We start from the raw sequence: 20,959 nt of genomic DNA, 5'->3' as shown, positions 1-20,959 counted from the left end.
CCTGAGGTGCCCAGTCGATGTCTCCTCCCGTGGCCTTCTCAACCTTCTCTGCCATGGCATGCTTCTGTGTCCAGCTTTTGGCCGTGCTGACAAAAGATGGCTTGTTGTACTTAAACTCGGCCGAGATGTCGGGCATGAGCGGGTCATCCGGGTTAGGTTCCCCCATCAGCTGCTGCACGGACGTGAGGACTGTGGACACGTTCAGTGAGGGCCTCCACGCGCCCTTAGGTGGCAGTGTACAGTTGGCACAATAGGGGGCACAGGTGGTGCATCGGCCAGTTACCTCAGTTGAACCATGGCACCTGAGTCTGCCCTGTGACCTCCTGCCGGCGGGAGTTCGACATTTCACGTGGCCTTAACGTGCACATAGCCTGGCACAAGCACCATGGTGACGTCACCACCACATATTGGCGAATGGCGGTCGTTGTTTTTGTTAGTGTTTGTGTATACAGTGTATGTGCAGACTGTGTGTGTGTACGCTGCATATACATTGTGTGTACACAATACGTCGATACTGCGTATTTGTACAGTGTGTGGGTGGTCCAAATCAGTCGGGTGGCATTATCTTTTCATCAGCTGTGCAATGCTGTGTGGAAGCTACCTGGTCTGTCGGTCCGCATGAAGCTTCGGGTCTTCTCGGCAACAGTCATGCCCTCCATTCTCTAGGCATGCGAAACGTGGACCCGTCTAAATGGAACATCTGCGCTGGTAGAAACACTGGCTGGCATGCCTACTCTCAGATTGAGGGAAGCCAAGTGGTAGCGCATTCTCTATTTATTGCAGAGGTTCAAGGTTCAAATCTGACAGGCACCCCTGGCTACTCCAGTAACATCAACCAAAATATGCACCGTCTGCTTAAAGAGTGGATGAAAAACATACTATTGTGTAATTCAAAACACATCGGTCTTTGCATGTTGGTGTCATTGTCAAAATTTGGGAAATTCCAAATATTATCCAGAAATTGCACAACTGAGATTACACATCAATTATCGCCCCTGACTGACAGACTCATGCCCACATGCAGGCTGGTGCTGGGCCACCTTATGCCACACAGAGGCAGCTGCCACTTAGGGGTGCTCTTCGAGTGTTTGTGATAAGATATGATACAAAACTCCGAATTGCTTAGGCAATTAAACAAGTTTAACACTTAGGCTTTCGCGACCATAACTATAAATGCACTCTCTCTAGTCATCTAGCCTAGCCTAAACACAACCCTGACCATGTAACACCAATGGCGCTAACCGAGACAGCCAACAACTATCCAGCTGTACAATATCTCGCTAAGATGACAGCGACGACGATACGAGCCCACTCCCAGAACCCGCAGCGCTCAGCTCCCGTCCTCAGCTGCTTTTATTGTATCCAGCGTGGCCTGGCTCCGCCCTGGTCGCACCTTTCTTCTTAAACCCTCTAGCAGGTTCCAGGGGCTTCCAGATAGGGTCTTCCATGACCCTTGCCTTAGTTCCTCCGCCCTGCCGACACACTTGTGTATATGCTCACTGGCGTGTGTACTGTTTGTCCACCGCAGTTGCCATTGCAACTACAACCGGTGGACAGGCAGAGCAACCCCAACCCGGAGGAACACCACCAACACGAAAAAACAATTTACTCATTAAAAAAACCTTTGTTGCAACACTTCCTGCGACCATACAGCACAACCGCAGCGTCTCCCGTGAACCATCACCATGTATCGCAACCCCGGCGCCCCCCCACAAACCACTAACACGCAGCGCAACTGCGGCATGGGCAAGAACCCCATCAGGGACCGCATAACCGTGACCCCCCCCACCACGAGAACCGATAACACAAGCCAAACAATATACACAACCCCCCCCCCCCCCCCCAAATCCCACCTTACAAGGGAGAGTCCGTCTTTAGCAGAACATAGCTCACGTGAGCCGGTCCTTGACACTGGTCACCACTACCTTGGCAGGGTCTTGCAGTCATTGGGATTCCGAAGAATGGGAACAAAAAAACAATGGCCTAAGGGCACGGCACCTCCCTGAAATCCGCAGTAGCATCTAATTGGATCCAGCCCCTGACACTTTACACACGGCAGTCACGGAAAGCATCAGAGACTCGGATCCGGTGGAGCTTGGGAAGATATTGCCGGCAGGTCGAAGTGCGTCGGTGGCGCTGCCGGCACCCTACTGACACCCCGGCATTCTATGGCGATGTGGCCCAGCTGACCACACCTGAAACACTCGGCCGTGGGACCCCAGGGCGGAGGGGGCTTCCCTGGTTGCCAACCCACCCGCGGGGGCCTTCTCTCGTGCGTCCCCAGGCCGCACACCACAGCCACCATGTCCTCCTCCCGCCACGGCCAATCCTCCACTTTGGGCCAATGCTGGCGGGCCTCATGGCCCTGAATTTCCCAGGCCACCTTCAAGGACATTATCCCCAAGCCTTCCACGAAGGGCAGGACGATCCCCGACTCCCTCGCCAGCAGCCTTTCCATCGCCAAGGAGTCGTGTGCCATCTCACCCATCTGGGGGTACGCGGTCTGCCCCAGCACCAGCAGCGCCTCCGGGAAAGTGAAGGGTGTATCGGCTTCCCCTCGCTTCCACCGGAAAAATCTCGTGCGGGCATCACACGGTAGGCCAAAAATATCCCATTGCAGCACCATTGACTCCGCCGCCCCTCCAGCGCTGTCCCGCGCTCTTCGCAAAATATCGCCCGCCAGCCATGCAAAGCCCTACACGGGCAAAATGGCACCCACCACATGCGTGGTCTCCAGCCCAGGCTCTTCTGCTATCCCACAGAAACGGGGATCGCCGTCAGGGTCCCCTCGTGACTCCGTTACACGCCGCTGGCTGTGGCGCGACTCCCGCGCTCCCCTCAACACGGTGGTCCTCGGCCATGCCGCGTGCTCGGCACATGACCGAGGAGGATCGGGCTCCTCTCTCGCCAATTTGCCGCTGCTCTCCCGCCGATCCGCAGCCGCTCTCTCTCCGCCAATGGGGTTCGTAAATGGGTTCCCGTGGCTGCCGGGGGGATGAATGTTTCGCCATTCCCATCCTCCGATGACACTATATGTGGGTTCTTTCTTCACCCCACTCCTAACACGAGTTGTAGGGTCATCGAGACAAGGTTTCTAAGGGGGAACCTTTATTAACACCTTCACAGGTTCAGCATCGCACACCCTAGTCGTCTAACTTAGCATAAACACAACCCTGACCATGTAACCACCAATAGCGCTGATCGAGACAGTGAACAACTATCGGGCCGTGCAATATCTAGCGAAGACGGCATTGACGAAGGCAGCGAAGATGACAGCGACAAAGAGATGAGCCCACTCCCAAAACCGACAGCCCTGAGCTCCCACTCTCAGCTGCTTTTATGCTACCCAGTGCGGCATGACTCCACCCTGGCTGCGCCTCCCTTCTCGAACCCACTAGCAGGTTCCAGGAGCTTCCAGATGGGGTCTTCCGTGACCTTTGCACACCGTGTATATGCTCACTGGCGTGTGTACTATTTGTCCACCGCAGTTGCCGTTGCTGGACAACAGTTGGCATCATTACACTACACTAGTACAGCACACCAGTGTGTTGGAGAACAAATCGTGTAGTGGCGGGTTTCACCAAACATTGAAGTTAACACGATCTAATTATGGGTAATTAAGTTCCACATGAATTAAAATATTATCATAACAAAGATAATGCTTGGGAGCTTATTGGCTCTCACTTCTGGTTAGAGATCTACCCAACCCACAGGTCCACAAATACTGGCTGCTCTTACTCTGCAGGTTGAACCTAGGAATTGAGTGTTCAACTTCTCATGCTTTCATAAAAGACCTTTGACAAAGGTGAATCTATTGGAGCTTCATTGTCTCAAGCGTACACATCTACCGGGTCTCCATTTGACTTTGTATTTTCTAAGAAGTCCAGCCACATCTCCACTTCCACAAACTGCTGGGAGTTGCCTCGCTCTGCATCAGTCAGAATTCTCCTCCTGCTACATGTTGCCTCCATCGCTGTGGAGGTCCGATTTTGGAGTTGAAACTTCATCTTCACATTTTACCGTCACTTCTTCGCTCTTCACTGCCGCATCTTCATATTTCACCTTCGCTTTTTCAAATTTCACCTTGATACATTTTAAAGTGTCCAAGCTGGGATTTTCTTGTAGTTCTAATCATTAAGGATGGGCGCCTTGCAGCACTTTGACTTTCACAAGCCGATTTTAGACTCTGCTCCTTGGGGATCTTCTGATGCCTGTGTTCTCTGGTGATTTTTAAGAGCAGGTGAACTGAAAATGCCTTCCCACACACACTGCACATGAAGGGTTTCTCCCGTGTGTGTTCTCTGGTGGATCTGAAGAACTGATGACCACGTAAATGCCATTCCACAGACAGTACTTTCTTTGGTGTTCTTTTAGTCTTATTAAATTATCTAAAACACAACTGTCAGCAGTGGCAGAGCATGCTTGTCAACAAGGACACTCCATTGATTTTGATAACGTTGAAGTGTTGTGTAAAACTAATTATTACTGGCCAAGACTAATTAGATAATCCATTGAAATTGAAATACAAATAACTTTAATTGCTCTGACAGCTACAGGCTTAGTGCGGCCTGGAAGCATATTATTAAATAAAATATGTATTACAATTCCCATTACTTATGAGGGAAACAAATACAAATGAACAACAATTGAATGATTACCAATCTCCATGTATATAAAAGGCAAAGTTGTGATTGTGTCTGCTCAAATGTTTAGCGTACTTCCCGACATGCAGCAAATTTTAAATTTGCCATTTGGGTACTTTCCAGACTGTACACCATGCAAAAATTATAAAAATACACTTATTTTTTGGGGGGGAGCATATATTTTTTGCACTGCCAGTGAGCTGTGACGTCAAATCTGTCATGTGACCCGCGCATGTGGAAGCGTAACGCATAGTGGAGTGGTCAGCGCGCTGCGCCACGAACCCGGCGACCCGAGTTCGATTCCCGCTCACGGCCACCACCGGTGACGATTATTTAAACCGGTCCTGGGCCTCCCCTAGGTCGACTCAGCCTCAAGCGAGTAACTGGTGTGGTGTGTGAACATCGCCACTGGGGAGACAAAGGCGGCCAGGTGTGGTGAATCTAAGTCCCGGGCGAAGCCAGATAGTAAAGCAAGTCAATTATATAACTACAATACCCTCCCCGTCTCCGCCTCGAATCACTGCACCAGATTGAGCTAAAAGATTACGTCACCCTGTTGCTCTATTTAAGAACGGAAGCGAGTGGAGGGCCTCACCATTCTGGCAAATTGCCCGATGATGCTGGATGTAGTTATCAGCAAAACGTCACAGTACTCAAAATTGTAAATGATGTTGATTCACTCAACACACCGGTGTGGGGCTAAAGTAGTGAACTATTTGTTTTGGTAAACGTGACATTTTCTACAATTTGGAAGTGTCGGGTGGTGGAGGGTTATGACACATTTATAAAATAACGCAATGTAACCCAAAAAACTTTATTATGACTAATATTGGTCGCGAAAGCCTCCGTGTTAAACTGACCATGTACTGTTAGTTACTGGAAGACAAAGGCAGTTGGCGATGCTCTGATCCCGTGAATACATATTATCTTATTCTTGGTTATTTCGGTAAATTCACGTAGAAGGGAAACAATAAAATAATAACCTGATGGTTCAATGAGCCACTCTGTCTACAGGAATGCTACCCATACGGATGCTTACCTGAAACCGGATTCCCACCACCATCCATCCCAGAAGAATTCCCTCATCAAGACTCTGCACCATGTGGTTTTCCCACCTGATGATTGCTTGTGTTGCAGTCGAAACGTCGTGAAAATGTTGTTTTATATTTTTATTATTTTATTGTTTCCCTTCTACGTGGTGACTTTACCAAAAGAACCAAGAATATGAATCCCTGACGTCACGAAAGCTTTAAATCAAAACATTATCTTGGTCGTGTGATTGACATATTTCGCATTATCTCTTCTGAATGACCCTAGGTCTAATACATTCATAATTACTTGGTTCATGCTTAACCAAGATGTGTGGTATACCATAGTTGTTACTACGGATATTACGAGGGTTTAATTAACATTTGTTCTCAGTCTGTATCGACGGGGATCCATGCTTCTTATTCTCAAGTTATATTTTGATATCCCGAGGTTGAAGATATAGCTAAGCTTTGAACCTTACTGTTGTATTTCAAAAACCCCAGTCAGCTCATAATGATTAACTGCCCTTGGGTGAATTTCGCTGTCCAAGGAAGGTTCGTGACCCCTGCTGTTTTCGTCTTTTGTTTTATTGTGGGTTTTTTCCTTTATGGCGGCCTTCTCTTGAAACTCTTGAAGTCAACTGGGGGGGAGGGGGGTGTGACTCACCCTTTCCGTGCCCCAGCGCTACATCCCGATCAAAATGATTACAAAACAATAGGAAGAATCAATCAATATAATTTAATGGAAAAGGCATATATACAACATGCTCTTCGGGTGTTTGTGATGAGATGATACAAAACAACTGAGTTGCTGAGGCGATTAAGCAAGCACCATATAAATGCTAAAATTATTATAACACGGTATTACATAGTGAATGCTTCGGAGCTTATTGGCTCTGGCTCCTGGTAAGAGATCTACCCAACCCACAGGTCCGCAAATACTGACCCCTCTTACTCTACAGGTTGAACCTAGGAATGGAGTGTTCAACTTCAAATAATTTTAATTAAAAGCCTGTGACAAAGGTGAATCTATTGGAGCTTCATTGTCTCAAGCTTACACATCTACAGGGTCTCCATTTGACTTTGTATTGGCTAAGAAGTCCACCCACACCTCCACTTCTACAAACTGCTGGGAGTTGCCTCGCTCTGCCTCACAGTCAGAATTCTCCTCCTGCTTCACGTTGCCTCCATCGATGTGAAGGTCCAATTTTGGAGTTGAATCTTCATCTTCACATTTTACCATCACTCCTTCGCTCTTCATCACTTCTTCACATTTCACCTTCACTTCTTCGCTCTTCACCATCAATTCTTCACATTTCACCTTCGCCTCTTCAAAATCCACCTTGATACATTTCATTGCATCCAAGCTGGATTTAAATTCTGGTTCTTGATTCAGCAGAGATGGGCTCATTGCAGCACTTGGACTTTCACAAGCTGATTTCAGACTCCGCTCCTTGGGGATCTTCTGATACCTGTGTATTCTCTGGTGTCTTTGAAGATGTGATGACCGTGCAAACGCCTTCCTGCACAGAGTGCACTTGAAGGGTTTCTCTCCTGTGTGCATTCTCTGGTGTCTTTGAAGATGTGATGACCGTGCAAACGCCTTCCTGCACAGATTGCACTTGAAGGGTTTATCTCCTGTGTGTAATCTCTGGTGTACTTTCAGATAAAATGAACTTGAACATGCCTTCCCACACACACTGCACTTGAAGGGTTTCTCTCCTGTGTGCATTCTCTGGTGTCTTTGAAGATATGATGACTCTGTAAATGCCTTCTCACACACACTACACTTGAAGGGTTTCTCTTCTGTGTGTGTCCTCTTGTGTCTCTGAAGAACTGATGACTTTGCAAATGCCTTCTCACAGACAGTGCACTTGAAAGGTTTCTCTCCTGTGTGTGTTCTCTGGTGGCTCTGAAGATTTGATGACCGTGCAAATGCCTTCTCACACACACTGCACTTGAAGGGTTTCTCTCCTGTGTGCGTTCTCTGGTGGTCGTGAAGAAATGATGACCGTGCAAATGTGCTTCCACACACAGTGCACTTGAAGGGTTTCTCTCCTGTGTGCGTTCTCTGGTGTTTCTTAAGATGTGATGACCGTGCAAATTCCTTCTCACACACAGTATACTTGAAGGGTTTCTCTCCTGTGTGCGTTCTCTGGTGTTTTTTAAGATGTGATGACTCTGCAAATGCCTTCTCACACACACTGCACTGAAGGGTTTCTCTCCTGCGTGCATTCTCTGGTGTTTTTTAAGATGTGATGACTGTGAAAATGCCTTCTCACACACAGTGCACTTGAAGGGTTTCTCTCCTGTGTGTGTTCTCTGGTGTTTTTTAAGATGTGATGACTCTGCAAATGCCTTCTCACACACACTGCACTTGAAGGGTTTCTCTCCTGCGTGCATTCTCTGGTGTTTTTTAAGATGTGATGACTGTGAAAATGCCTTCTCACACACAGTGCACTTGAAGGGTTTCTCTCCTGTGTGTGTTCTCTGGTGTTTTTTGAGATGTGATGAGCTTGTAAACGCCTTCTCACAAACAGTGCACTTGAAGGGTTTCTCTCCTGCGTGCGTTCTCTGGTGTTTTTTAAGATGTGATGACCGTGTAAATGCCTTCTCACACACAGTGCACCTGAAGGGTTTCTCTCCTGTGTGTGTTCTCCAGTGTCTCTGAAGAGTTGATGACTGTGCAAATGCCTTCTCACACACAGTGCACTTGAAGGGTTCAACTCCTGTATGTTTTCTCTGGTGCTTGTGCAGAATTGATGACCGTGTAAACGCCTTCCCGCACACAGTGCACTTGAAGGGTTTCTCTCCTGTGTGTGTTCTCTGGTGCTGTGTCAAACTTCCAGTACGATCCGTGCTGTATGCACACTGGTCGCATTGTTTCCTTTTTGTACCAAGCTGCGCTGAGTGCCTTTGCTCCATCAGACCAATTCTGCAGAAGAAGCGTCAGAGGAAGCGTCAGCTGCAGCCAGAAAAATATATCCACACCATCTACGTCAGTATCAAGGCACAGAGGAATGCATATATACACAGTCACACATGACTTACAAATCTATACTTATTCATATATTCATGATATAGTGAAAATAATTCCCCAATTCATCACGCGGGCTGTTAAGGCACACAATGAAATTGTCAATTTCAACCGAGAAGATGGATTCTGAAGATTCTGGCTCAGCAACTGGAAGGACGTGATAAACCATTTCGGGTCTTGATTGATTGTGTTTTACGGTGACTTTCAGACCACAATCCATTCGCTGGCATTGCCTCATGCTAATTTCTGACTTCAACATCCTGCTAATCTCTCAAATCAACATCGCTACTTCAATGCTAAATGCTTCTGTTGATATGTAAACTCCTTTGTCAAGGTGCTCTGCTCCTCCTACCCAGCTTAAAATATGCTGCCAAGCTTAGCAGTGTTCATTGGAGCAGTCTTTCTGACAGCTATTTCTTCACCTGAGGACGGCTGCTAGTGTTGTTATTTTTATTATTTTATTATTTCCCTTCTACGTGACTTTACCGAAAGAACCAAGAAGGTGAATCCCTGCAGTCACGAAAGCTTCAAATCGAAATTCATGTGTGTGTCACTCGATGTGTGTGTGTAAGTCAATGCGTGTGTGTGAGTCGATGTGTGTGTTAATCCATGTCTGTGTATCTAAAGTAGTCTGTGTGTCACAGTCCATATGTGTATGTGTGTGTAGGGCTATGTGTGCGTCAGTCTATGTGTGTGTAACTCCATGTGTGTGTATCTCAAGTGGATGTCTGTGTGTCAGTCCATATGTGTGTGTGTAAGTCGATGTGTTTGTGTGTGCGAGTCGATGTGCGTGTGTGTGTCTCAGTCCATGTGCGTGTGTTAGTCACTCTGTGTGCATGCCTCCATGTTAATCAGTGTAAGTCCATTTCTTTGCGTGTCTGGTGGTCCATGTGTGTGTCTTAGTCCATGTGTGTGCTTTATTGACCTGCTCAAGGCCTATGATACCATCAGTAGGCCTGGGCTCTGGGTTGTTCTTCATGCTTTCCAAGTCTCTGACCCACTGCTCACCATCCTTAAGGACCTTCATGATGGTGAGCGGCCCCACGTCAAACTACGTGCCCGTCAGTCAGAGCCATTCCCTCTACACCTTGGGTGTGACAGGGATGTCCTCTGGCTCCCACATTATTTAACAAATCTTTTGACCACGTAGTTCATGAAGCCTTCAATGGCTGTATCGGAGGAATTACCATATGGTACAAATACAATGGGAGGCTGATCCATGCCCGGGTGCCGTCAAGGGATGGGGCTCCCTATTGCTCAACCATGTTATGCTCTAGTGATTGCTGCTCACTCAGAGGAGGAGTTGGAGGCACTGCTGCTGAACCTGGAGCTTGCCACTAAGTGGTGGGGCCTTACCATTAGCCCCACTAAAACTAAGCACCTGCCTGGGTATTTTGTACCATCGGACAATCCACCCCCACAACTCACAATTGTTGATGCGGCAGTTGTGGAGAGATTGGAGAGATTCCCATACCTGGCCAGTGTGCTCATGACCGGCTCCGGTTTAACAGTAGAGGTCTCACTCCAAATCAGTTGAGCGCCATTATCTTTTCATCGGCTGCGTCACGCTATGTGGAAGCTCCCTGGTCATCGCTCCACATGAAGCTCCAGGTCTTCTCGGTCACGGTCATTTTCTTCCTTCTCTATGCTTGCGAAATGTGCACCCCCATAATGGAAAACATCTTCGCTGGTCAGAAACATTTAGGCTGGCCTTCTAACAATCCATCCTGTGTTTATTTATGTGTGTGTGTGGGTCTAAGTCGATGTGTTTCTAAGTGTGTGGGTCGATGTCTGTGTATAAGTCCATGTGTGTGTCTGCCTTTTTCGCCCAAGCAACGCCGGGTACTTACCGCTAGTTCTATAATATTTCACTTGCCCCCTCAGTAGGGGGGTTGAGTAGTGACATTATGTCAATTACGCTTGATTGGTGCACATCTGCTCATAGTTACAGGTAGGTTAGGTTCATTTTGTATTTGTTGACTTTCAGTAATTTGCTGCTCTTGCTCGCGGCAAATGTTTGCACCAAAATGACGGAACACCCTCGCAGTTGCTCCTAATCACTTACTCATACACGTGTGCATTTCCCCTCTCCCTTGCTTCTTTCGCTAAAGTCACGTACATAGAAAACTATTTACAAACATATTTACTCTATATACAAGTGCGTGTGAGCATGGGTACGTCCATGTGGGTGTGTGAGTCCATATATGTATGTGCGTTGTGTCTGTGCGAGTCCGTGTGTGTGTGCGTCAATGTGTGTGGTAGTGGTTACTTATGCCCTGAAGACAAACATCCGTGGAGGGATGCAGGCAAGGCCAATGAGTCAGATGCCTTCTATGACCTCCTGTCACAGGTGCTAGCTCAAGTAGCCCCACGGGATAGAGTCATCTTGTTGGGTGACTTCCATGCCCAAGTTGGTCATGATGCTGGCACCTGGTCTGGAGTGATTTCAAGGCATGGGCCAGATCAGCTCAATAACAACGGCAGGAGGCTGCTCGATTTTTGTGCAGCCCATGGATTTGTAATCACGAACACGCTGTTCCGGCATCGGCACATCAACACAACATCATGGATGCATGCCGGGTCCACGCAAGAACATCTTCTGGACTACATAGTGATGGAACAGCGGATGCGGGCCCATGTTCTTGACACCAGGACATACCGTGGAGCTGATCTGCCCATCGACGTCTCAAGATGGCAGCGGCGTGTGCAGCGGTGTGTGAGTTGTGCTGCGTGAGTGTAAGCTGTGCGTGAGAACGAGCTGCGTGTGAGCTGTGTGTGAGTGTGTGTGAGTGTGTGTGAGTGAGCTGTGTGTGTGAGTGAGCTGTGTGTGTGTTTAAATTGTGTTTAAATTGAGGTTGGTGGATGCAGGGGGGTTTCAATGAGATGCCGTGCCCTGTGCGTTGTGCTGTGAGGAAGGCCCCTTTACGGACACGTCGCCTCTATATATATTGCCAAACGTGTTTGAGTTTTTGTTACTTGTGCATCACTCCCTAAGCAGCAGCATCATGCAACAGGCTGTTATGCGGCGTGTGTGGCTTATGATTAAGCAGTGTGTGTGTGGCTTAACGACGAGTGAGGGAGCGAGGCCTTTCCTGGATTGGGCCGAGGCCTCCCCCTTCACCCCCCGCCAATTGGAAGCAGTAGGCGCAGCGTGGGGAAGGATAAACTCAACTTAAAGGGATACAGCTGAAGGATAAAGCCTACGTGTTCGACAAACTAAACTTGTTCTAATGTTCACGCGGTCAACTCGCCGACATCTTCGAAATTTTAACTGAGGCTGCTTGGTTGAGGATTCGAAACAACCGCCTCACTCCTCACCATGATCACTGTGGGGGTATCGTGAGTACAGCAGCAACAACTACTGCAGCTGTGCCAAGGGTGAGGCGGAGGCAGCGGCGGTGGCTGCGGCGGTGGCTGCAATCCGTCAGGGCTGATGCGTGGCGGTGTTCACTGCGTTGTGAGAGACACCACTACCCACACTAAGGTTGCGGCCTAGCTCGCGCCCTCACGCTCCCCCCGTGCTTGCCTGGATATCCCTGCCCGTGAAGGTGCGATGCATAGAGAGACGCCACCCACACCGAGGTTGCAGCCTAGCTCGCGCCCTCACGTTCCTCCAAAAACTCTAGCACACGGGCGAGAAGCCATGTATGTGTGACGAGTGCGGCAAGACATTTCTCGCGCTCTGCAAAACATGACTTAGTACTTGGTGGCAAAACCCTTGTTGGCAATCACAAAGGTCAGACGTTTCTTGTAGTTGGCCACCAGGTTTGCACACATCTCAGGAGGGATTTTGTCCCACTTCTCTTTGCAGATCTTCTCCAAGTCATTAAGGTTTCGAGGCTGACGTTTGGCAACTCGAACCTTCAGCTCCCTCCACAGATTTGCTATGGGATCAAGGTCTGGAGACTGGCTAGGCCACTCCAGGACCTTAATGTGCTTCTTCTTGAGCCACTCCTTTTTTGCCTTAGCCGTGTGTTTTGGGTCATTGTCATGCTGGAATACCCATCCACGACCCATTTTCAATGCCCTGGCTGAGGGAAGGAGGTTCTCACCCAAGATTTAACGGTACATGGCCCCGTCCATCGTCTCTTTGATGCGGTGAAGTTGTCCTGTTCCCTTAGCAGAAAAAACACCCCCAAAGCATAATGTTTCCACCTCCATGTTTGATGATGGGGATGGTGTTCTTGGGGTCATAGGCAGCATTCCTCCTCTTCCAAACACGGCGAGTTGAGTTGATACCAAAGAGCTCCATTTTGGTCTCATCTGACCACAACACTTTCACCCAGTTGTCCTCTGAATCATTCAGATGTTCACTGGCAAACTTCAGACGGGCATGTATATGTGCTTTCTTGAGCAGGGGGACCTTGCGGGCGCTGCAGGATTTCAGTCCTTCACGGCGTAGTGTGTTACCAATTGTTTCCTTGGTGAATATGGTCCCAGCTGCCTTGAGATCATTGACAAGATCCTCCCGTGTAGTTCTGAGCTGATTCCTCACTGTTCTCATGATCATTGCAACTCCACGAGGTGAGATCTTGCATGGAGCCCCAGGCCGAGGGAGATTGACAGTTCTTTTGTTTCTTCCATTTGCGAATAATCGGACCAACTGTTGTCACCTTCTCACCAAGCTGCTTGGCAATGGTCTTGTAGCCCATTCCAGCCTTGTGTAGGTCTACAATCTTGTCCCTGACATCCTTGGAGAGCTCTTTGGTCTTGGCCATGGTGGAGAGTTTGGAATATGATTGATTGCTTCTGTGGACAGGTGCCTTTTATACAGGTAAAAAGCTGAGATTAGGAGCACTCCCTTTAAAAGTGTGCTCCTAATCTCAGCTCGTTACCTGTATAAAAGACACCTGGGAGCCAGAAATATTTCTGATTGAGAGGGGGTCAAATACTTATTTCCCTCATTAAATTGCAAATCAATTTATAACATTTTGACATATGTTTTTCTGGATTTTTTTGTTGTTATTCTGTCTCTCACTGTTCAAATAAACCTAACATTAAAATTATAGACTGATCAATTCTCTGTCAGTGGGCAAACGTACAAAATCAGCAGGGGATCAAATACTTCTTTTCCCTCACTGTATATATATATTTTTTTCTTTTCACTTGTGTGTTAAACTGTGTGCAACCCTGATATTTTAACGATGGCAATTCTCCTGCTGTGTATCCTACTGCTGTCCCTCCCAGCCATATCTAGTGCCACACTCAACTCTACAAACGGCTACCCACGTAAATTTGCGTCCTACTTGTTGCTCATATTTCCACTACACCTGCTAATGAAACAGCTTATAGACACTTCCTTACATTTGGTCGACATAGTAGCAGCTGAAGAGGCAGTCATATTGTCTACATGTTCCCAATCCGATGTGGACATTATTGCCGTCAATAATAAGTGTGATTTGTAGAGTGTCTTGTCTAACTGATCTAGTTCTGTGCGTATAAGTCTGATTTTTTCTGAGATAAGAGCTAAGCTAGTTTTTAAAAGAATTCGTTTCGCATTAGAAGAAGTTACAGCAGCAGAGGTCAGTGTAAATGCGATTGGTATTACCCCAAAGTCGCGGCATCTCTTCAGGAAGGTGAGAGACTCGATCAGCTGAGCTTTCTTATCCCGGAGTTTGTTGAAGGATCTTAAAGTTATGTGAATACCCTCCCCGTAGAGGCGATTAAATTTTGATTTAAAGCTTTCGTGACTGCAGTAATTCATATTCTTAGTTTTTTTGGTAAAGTCACGTTGAAGAGAAACAACAAAATAATAAAATATATATTAAACAATAAAAAATTCTCACGACGTTTCGACCATAACTCAAACGGTCATCTTCAGGTGTGTTGGTTTGCATAAATTTATTTTTAAACGGCGCATTTTTCGTCTCCCCCCTCCTCTTTTCAGAATATAGATGGACTAGTCCTGGGTAAACTGCCAAATCGCTGCTCGTGGCGCTAACGTTTTTTTATTAATAAATAAATGTGCCGTTTAAAAATAAATTTATGCAAACCAACACACCTGAAGATGACCGTTTGAGTTATGGTCGAAACGTCGTGAGAATTTTTTATTGTTTTATATATATTTCATTATTTTGTTGTTTCTCTTCAACGTGACTTTACCGAAAAAACTAAGAATATGAATTACTGCAGTCACGAAAGCTTTAAATCAAAATTTAATCGCCTCTACGGGGAGGGTTTTCACATAACTTTAAGATCCTTCAACAAACTCCGGGATAAGAAGGCTCAGCTGATCGAGTCTCTCACCTTCCTGAAGAGATGCCGCGACTCTGGGGTAATACCAATCGCATTTACACTTACCTCTGCTGCTGTAACTTCTTCTAATGCGAAACGAATTCTTTTAAAAACAAGCTTAGCTCTTATCTCAGAAAAAATCAGACTTATACGCACAGAACTAGATCAGTTAGACAAGACACTCTACAAATCACACTTATCATTGACGGCAATAATGTCCACATCGGATTGGGAACATGTAGACAATATGACTGCCTCTTCAGCTGCTACTATGTCGACCAAATGTAAGGAAAACCTGATTTCCAAATTTAACCTCCTCTTCAACAAAAGACCGGACCCACACACCAAAAAGTTAGACGTTAATAAAGTCTTAATTAATCGCAGTAACAGTTCTATTTCCGATGGTCTGAAATCCGTTTTAGCTAAAGGTCTAAACTTTGCAGTCACACCTAAACACATACCAGTTAATGATATAATTGCCCAAGTAGACGTTGCTCTCAGGGGCCTGGGTCACATCGCTGCAGACGTAGCAAGATCTGAAATTGCTGCAACCCTCAAAAACGCTAAGATGCCAGCTAGCAACCTCAGCAAAGATGAGCGTTTTGAATTATATAAATTAAAAAAGAGGAATGATATTGTAGTCCTCTCAGCTGACAAAGGCAATGCTACTGTCATCATGGATAAAATAGAATACAACAACAAAATTAAAGAATTACTCGACGATGGTAGTTATACAAAAATAAAAAGAGATCCCACCAACAGCCTCGTCACACAAACCAACAAAATAATTTCTGATTCAACCGCATTAATTGATCAATCTAAACAGTTTTCGTTGAAACCTTCTGCTGCCAGGCCACCAAGATTATACGGCTTACCAAAAATACATAAAGTTGATACACCTCTTCGTCCCATAGTCTCTACTATCAACTCCCCCACCTACAAACTGGCTCGTTTTTTGTCTGAAATCCTGCGTCCTTTCACTGGAAAGACCACCTCTGCGGTACAAAATTCTACTCACCTGGTATCGACAATCAAGGGTATTTCCCTGTCCCCAGACGACCTGCTTGTCAGTTTTGATGTAGTTTCCTTATTCACCAAGGTTCCTGTACCTGACACCATTGCAATCATTGAAGACTTGGTTCACCAAGGACTAAACACTGAGGGTCCCCCCCTGGTGAGACACTGTTTAACCAATACATACTTCACTTGGAATGGAACTTTCTACAAACAAACTGAGGGCACCCCAATGGGCTCCCCCCTTTCTCCAGTTATAGCTAACATTTTCATGGAGAAATTTGAGACTGACGCCATCCAGACTGCCACTCTGCGCCCAACCTTATGGAAGAGGTACGTGGATGACACTTTTGTCATCTGGCCACATGGCCGGCCTGCTCTAGACCAATTCTTCGACCACATCAATTCCATACACCCAGCCACCAGATTTACCATGGAAGTCGAAATAGATGGCAAGATACCTTTTTGGATGTCCTAATTAAAAAGAGACCTGATGGTTCAATGAGCCACTCTGTCTACAGGAAAGCTACCCATACGGATGCTTATCTGAAACCGGATTCCCACCACCATCCATCACAGAAGAATTATCTCATCAAGACTCTGTATCATAGAGCCCAATGCATATCCGACCAGGAACACATAAGCAGTGAACTCAAGCACGTACACCAAGCTCTTAGGGCTAATGGTTACTCCGACTATACAATCCGCAAAGCTATCACTCAAACCATGAAGAAGAACCCTCTTGAGGAGCATTTCAAAACCATAACTTTACCCTACATTGCTGGGATCACAAAAAAGATCTCCAAAATCTTGAATAAACACAAGATCCAGGTCCGTTTCAACACATTACATAAAATCCGTGATCTGGTTCCGTCTGTAAAAGATGTGATTCCGGACATACAATACCCTGGTGTCTACAAACTAAGTTGCCTCTGTGGTAGTAGTTACATTGGAGAAACCAAACGCCATGTCTCGGACCGCATTCGTGAACACAAAGCAGACCTTAAACATGGTAGGACCAACACCTCGGCCGTAGCAGATCATTGTTCTAATTCAGTAGGCTCACATGCCATTGACTTTTCCAAGACAGAGGTTCTTTGTAAGCCATCTGGCTTCCATGAGAGATTCGTTCATGAGGCTATCCACATATACAAGCACAGAGACAATTTCAACCGAGTAGATAGATTCTATCTTAGCAATCATTGGAAAGATTTGATAAACCATTTCAGTTCTTAATTGATTGTTCACGCTTATAGTGGCTTTCAGACAGCATACATTATAAAAAATTTCGTCTCCCCCCTCCTCTTTTCAGAATATAGATGGACTAGTCCTGGGTAAACTGCCAAATCGCTGCGCGTGGCGCTAACGTTTTTTATAAATAAATAAATGCGCCGTTTAAAAATAAATTTATGCAAACCAACACACCTGAAGATGACCGTTTGAGTTATGGTCGAAACGTCGTGAGAATTTTTTTATTGTTTTATATATATTTTATTATTTTGTTGTTTCTCTTCAACGTGACTTTACCAAAAAAACTAAGAATAAGCTCACTCCTTGTTTAAAAAAATGTTGCTTTGAAGGTCTGGCTCTCAGAATAACTCTCCCAAATATAATCAACAGATATTGGTAGTGTGCTGCTATAGACCGACTAGTGGGAAGGATGTTGAAGCTGCGTCTGCACCGAGTGAGCTTCTTGGGGGCCTCCCTAAAGGTGAAATAGTTTTAGTGGGTGATCTAAATTGGAATTGGCTAAACCCGCCGGCCGTGGCCACAAATTTTGCAGATGAATTTAGCCTGTTTAAATTAATAAATGTCCCCACAAGACCCAACCTAAAAAATCCGGGACAGTTATCTCTGCTAGACGTCCTATTGACAAATGTCCCTCACAATTTCGCAATGACTAGTGTTCTGGCTAATAACCTTAGTGATCACTCCTTCATATTTGAGGTGAGATCATCAGCCAGACCCAAAGCCCCCCCCTAAATTGGTTGAGAAGCACTCCTATAGAAACTTTAGCATTCAGGCATTTACTAATGATGTGCTTCACTCGGATATTGACAAGGTCTGTGATATCGCCAACCTGACTACAGCTTGGGAAACCTTCAGATACACGTTTCTCCAAATTATTAACAAACATGCTCCATTTGTATAGATTTAAAACTAAAGGCAACTGCCCACCATGGTTTGATCCTATGATTACTTAGCTCATGAAAACTAGGGACAAGGCTTGGGCATGTGCTCAGAAAAGTAATTTGGTCAATGACTGGCTAGAATGCAGGATTTTAAGGAATAGATGCGTCAAAAAAATACGGCATGCAAAAAAATGCCTACTTTTCCTCCACTCTCCTGGAATCACGTGGAAATGCCAGGATCCTCTGGAAAACAATCAAATGTATCGAATAGGCATCCAAAACAGATAATCTGCCCATTGAGCTTAACCAAAATGGGGAATATTTTTCAGAGCCCCAAAAAATAGTTGACAATTTTAACCTTAATTTTTCTGAAGCTGGTGACCTTTTTGATAATGTATTGGGAGTCACTCCTGCGCATGCAAATTCCTCCACCCCTGTCCAAACATTAAACGAATTTAGTTTCCAGCCAATCCACGAAAGTAATGTTCTGAAACAACTGTCCTACCTCAAAGGGTCCTCCTCTACCGGAGCAGATAGTATTCCCGTCTTTGCTCTGCTAACTGTTGGTCACCTAATATATAAACCTATAGCCCATATTTTCAACCCGTCCATCAAAGAAGCATCAGCACCTCTAGAATGACGATGTACTTCCACTTCACAAGAGGGCCCTTAAAGATTATCCAAATAACTACCGACCTATCTTAATTTTGTCCCCGTGGACGAAAATTTTAGAAAAATTATTGAACTACCAAATTAGCAGTTTCCTGTCCGACAGCAATCTATTACATCTAAAACAATCTGGGTTCCGAAAAAAATACAGCACCACATCTGCTGCATTAGACTCTCTAAATCACATGTACAGTAGCCTTGATAGTATGCAGTACTGCGCCAGTCTTTTTCTTGACTTGTCCAAAGCCTTTGATACAGTCGACCACAACACCCTGCTTAGTAAACAAAGTTGCCTCGGTTTCTCCAAACACGAAGTAGAATTTATATTCGTGGTTTTTTCGGTAAAGTAACGTAGAAGGGAAACAATAAAATAATAAAAATATAAAACAATTAATTTATCACGACGTTTCGACTGCAACACAAGCAATTATCATCACCTGATGAAGAATGAATCCCTGCAGTCACGAAAGCTTTAAATAAAAAAAATTAAACCGCAGTATAATGGTTAAAGCTGTACTTCTCTTCTCGCACCCAAACTGTATTCACGGATGGTTGGAGGTCAGTGTTAAGATAACAAAAGGGATTCCACATTCCTTAAATAATTATCCAATACAGCAAGTCAAGATCTATAAGTATCTTGGGGTCATCCTGAATTCAAAACTGAATTTTGAAGATCACATTGATTATATTGGGAAAAAGACAAATAAAAATTGGTTTTCTGAATCGACAGAAGCACTGCTTCTCCCCTATGTTCCGTTTGTAATTGATAAAAGCTACCATACTGCCTCTACTTGGTTACTGTGACATCGTGTATAAAACAGCTCCAAATACTGTACTGAAGAAGCTGACTCAATTTATCACTCGGCCTTAAGATTTGCATTGAACTGGCCATATAGGACTCACCACTGTGATCTCTACATTTGGTCAAACTTAACATCTCTAAATGTTCGACGGCTTGTGCACCAGATCTTACTTATTGACGATGTACTTACAAAAAAATCCGCAGACTACCTGCTGGATCTCCTCTCTGTTTATGTGACAACCCCTACTAGTTGGCTGTGTCGGGTGGTGGCGAGTTCACCGACACCTTTATATTTTTACGCTAACCCAAACAAACCTGTATTAAAAAATTATATTTGGAGAATACGTGTCTCTCCCCGTGGTCGCGTGGATTTTCCTCAGGATCCTCAGGGGTTTTTCCCTGCACATTTAGAGTCAACATCACCACGCGTTTAGAGTATTTGACCGATATACATTTCCACACGTTGATAAGCAACTTTGTTGTGGGCAGGTCGCTTCTGAAAACAAGAGCGGTATAGCTCAAGTGGGCTTGGCCTTGGTAAGATAACAAAAACTGTAGAAATATTTAAAAGAAACAAAGTTTCAAAGTAGTGAGCCAGGTAAAGACAAATTAAACATAAGCAGAGAATTAAAGCAAATGCATTCAGGCGATGGGCAAGAGACAAGGCCCCGCAAGGCTAGGCCCCGCGTTGTAATGTTCCAACCTGGACATCGATTCCATACTCGCTGCTACTCAATTGATACCCCTACGAGAGAGAGAGGAGCGAGGCTCTACCTGGGTAAACAACAACAACAAGAACCACCACGATAACAACAACCACCACAACAACCACCACGATGTAAACTTCTCACCTCGGATCTCAGTGAGAGCGCGCGCGGATCGGCAGTTTCCTGGTGTCTCGTGACGTCACGCGACAGCATGCGGCGACATGACGTCACTAGCGGGGCACACCACCCCCTCGCGTCTCACGCCGATGACGCAATGCAGTGGTGACGTCAGAGAGCGGGGTTAGAGTTTATGTTTATTTAAATCTTGACTTAATGCTGTCGTGACTGCAGGAATACATTCTATGGGTCTTTCGGTAAAGCCACGGCCTCAGGGCGCCCTCCGATCTTACATTTACAGTGGTACCTCGGTATATCTCGTTAATTCGTTCCAGAAGGTAGGACTTATACCGAAAATGACGTATACCAAACGAATGTTTCCCATAATAAATAAAGGGAAAGGAAATAATCCGTTCCAGAGTATAAGAAGTTACATTTTATATGGCATATTATACATTAATGGGGTGGTATAAAATAACTTAGACACTACTTATTACTAAAATGCATACATAAATTAAAAAATGCGTAAATAAATAAAAAAAATGTTATAAAAATAAAATGTAACAGCACTTTATC

At 45.5% G+C, this 20,959-nt stretch overlaps 1 pseudogene; it reads right to left on the bottom strand.

Moving 5' to 3' along the window:
* Positions 1–6,391: 6,391 nt before the first annotated feature.
* LOC142906820 (uncharacterized) lies at positions 6,392–20,563 on the bottom strand (annotated as a pseudogene).
* Positions 20,564–20,959: the final 396 nt, after the last annotated feature.

This window comes from Petromyzon marinus, chromosome 71 (genome assembly GCF_048934315.1).
Source record: "Petromyzon marinus isolate PM22_M1 ecotype Great Lakes invasive population chromosome 71, UKy_Petmar_22M1.pri1.0, whole genome shotgun sequence".
NCBI classification, from domain to species: Eukaryota; Metazoa; Chordata; class Hyperoartia; order Petromyzontiformes; family Petromyzontidae; genus Petromyzon; species Petromyzon marinus.
This window is presented reverse-complemented; position numbering and strand designations above follow the sequence as displayed.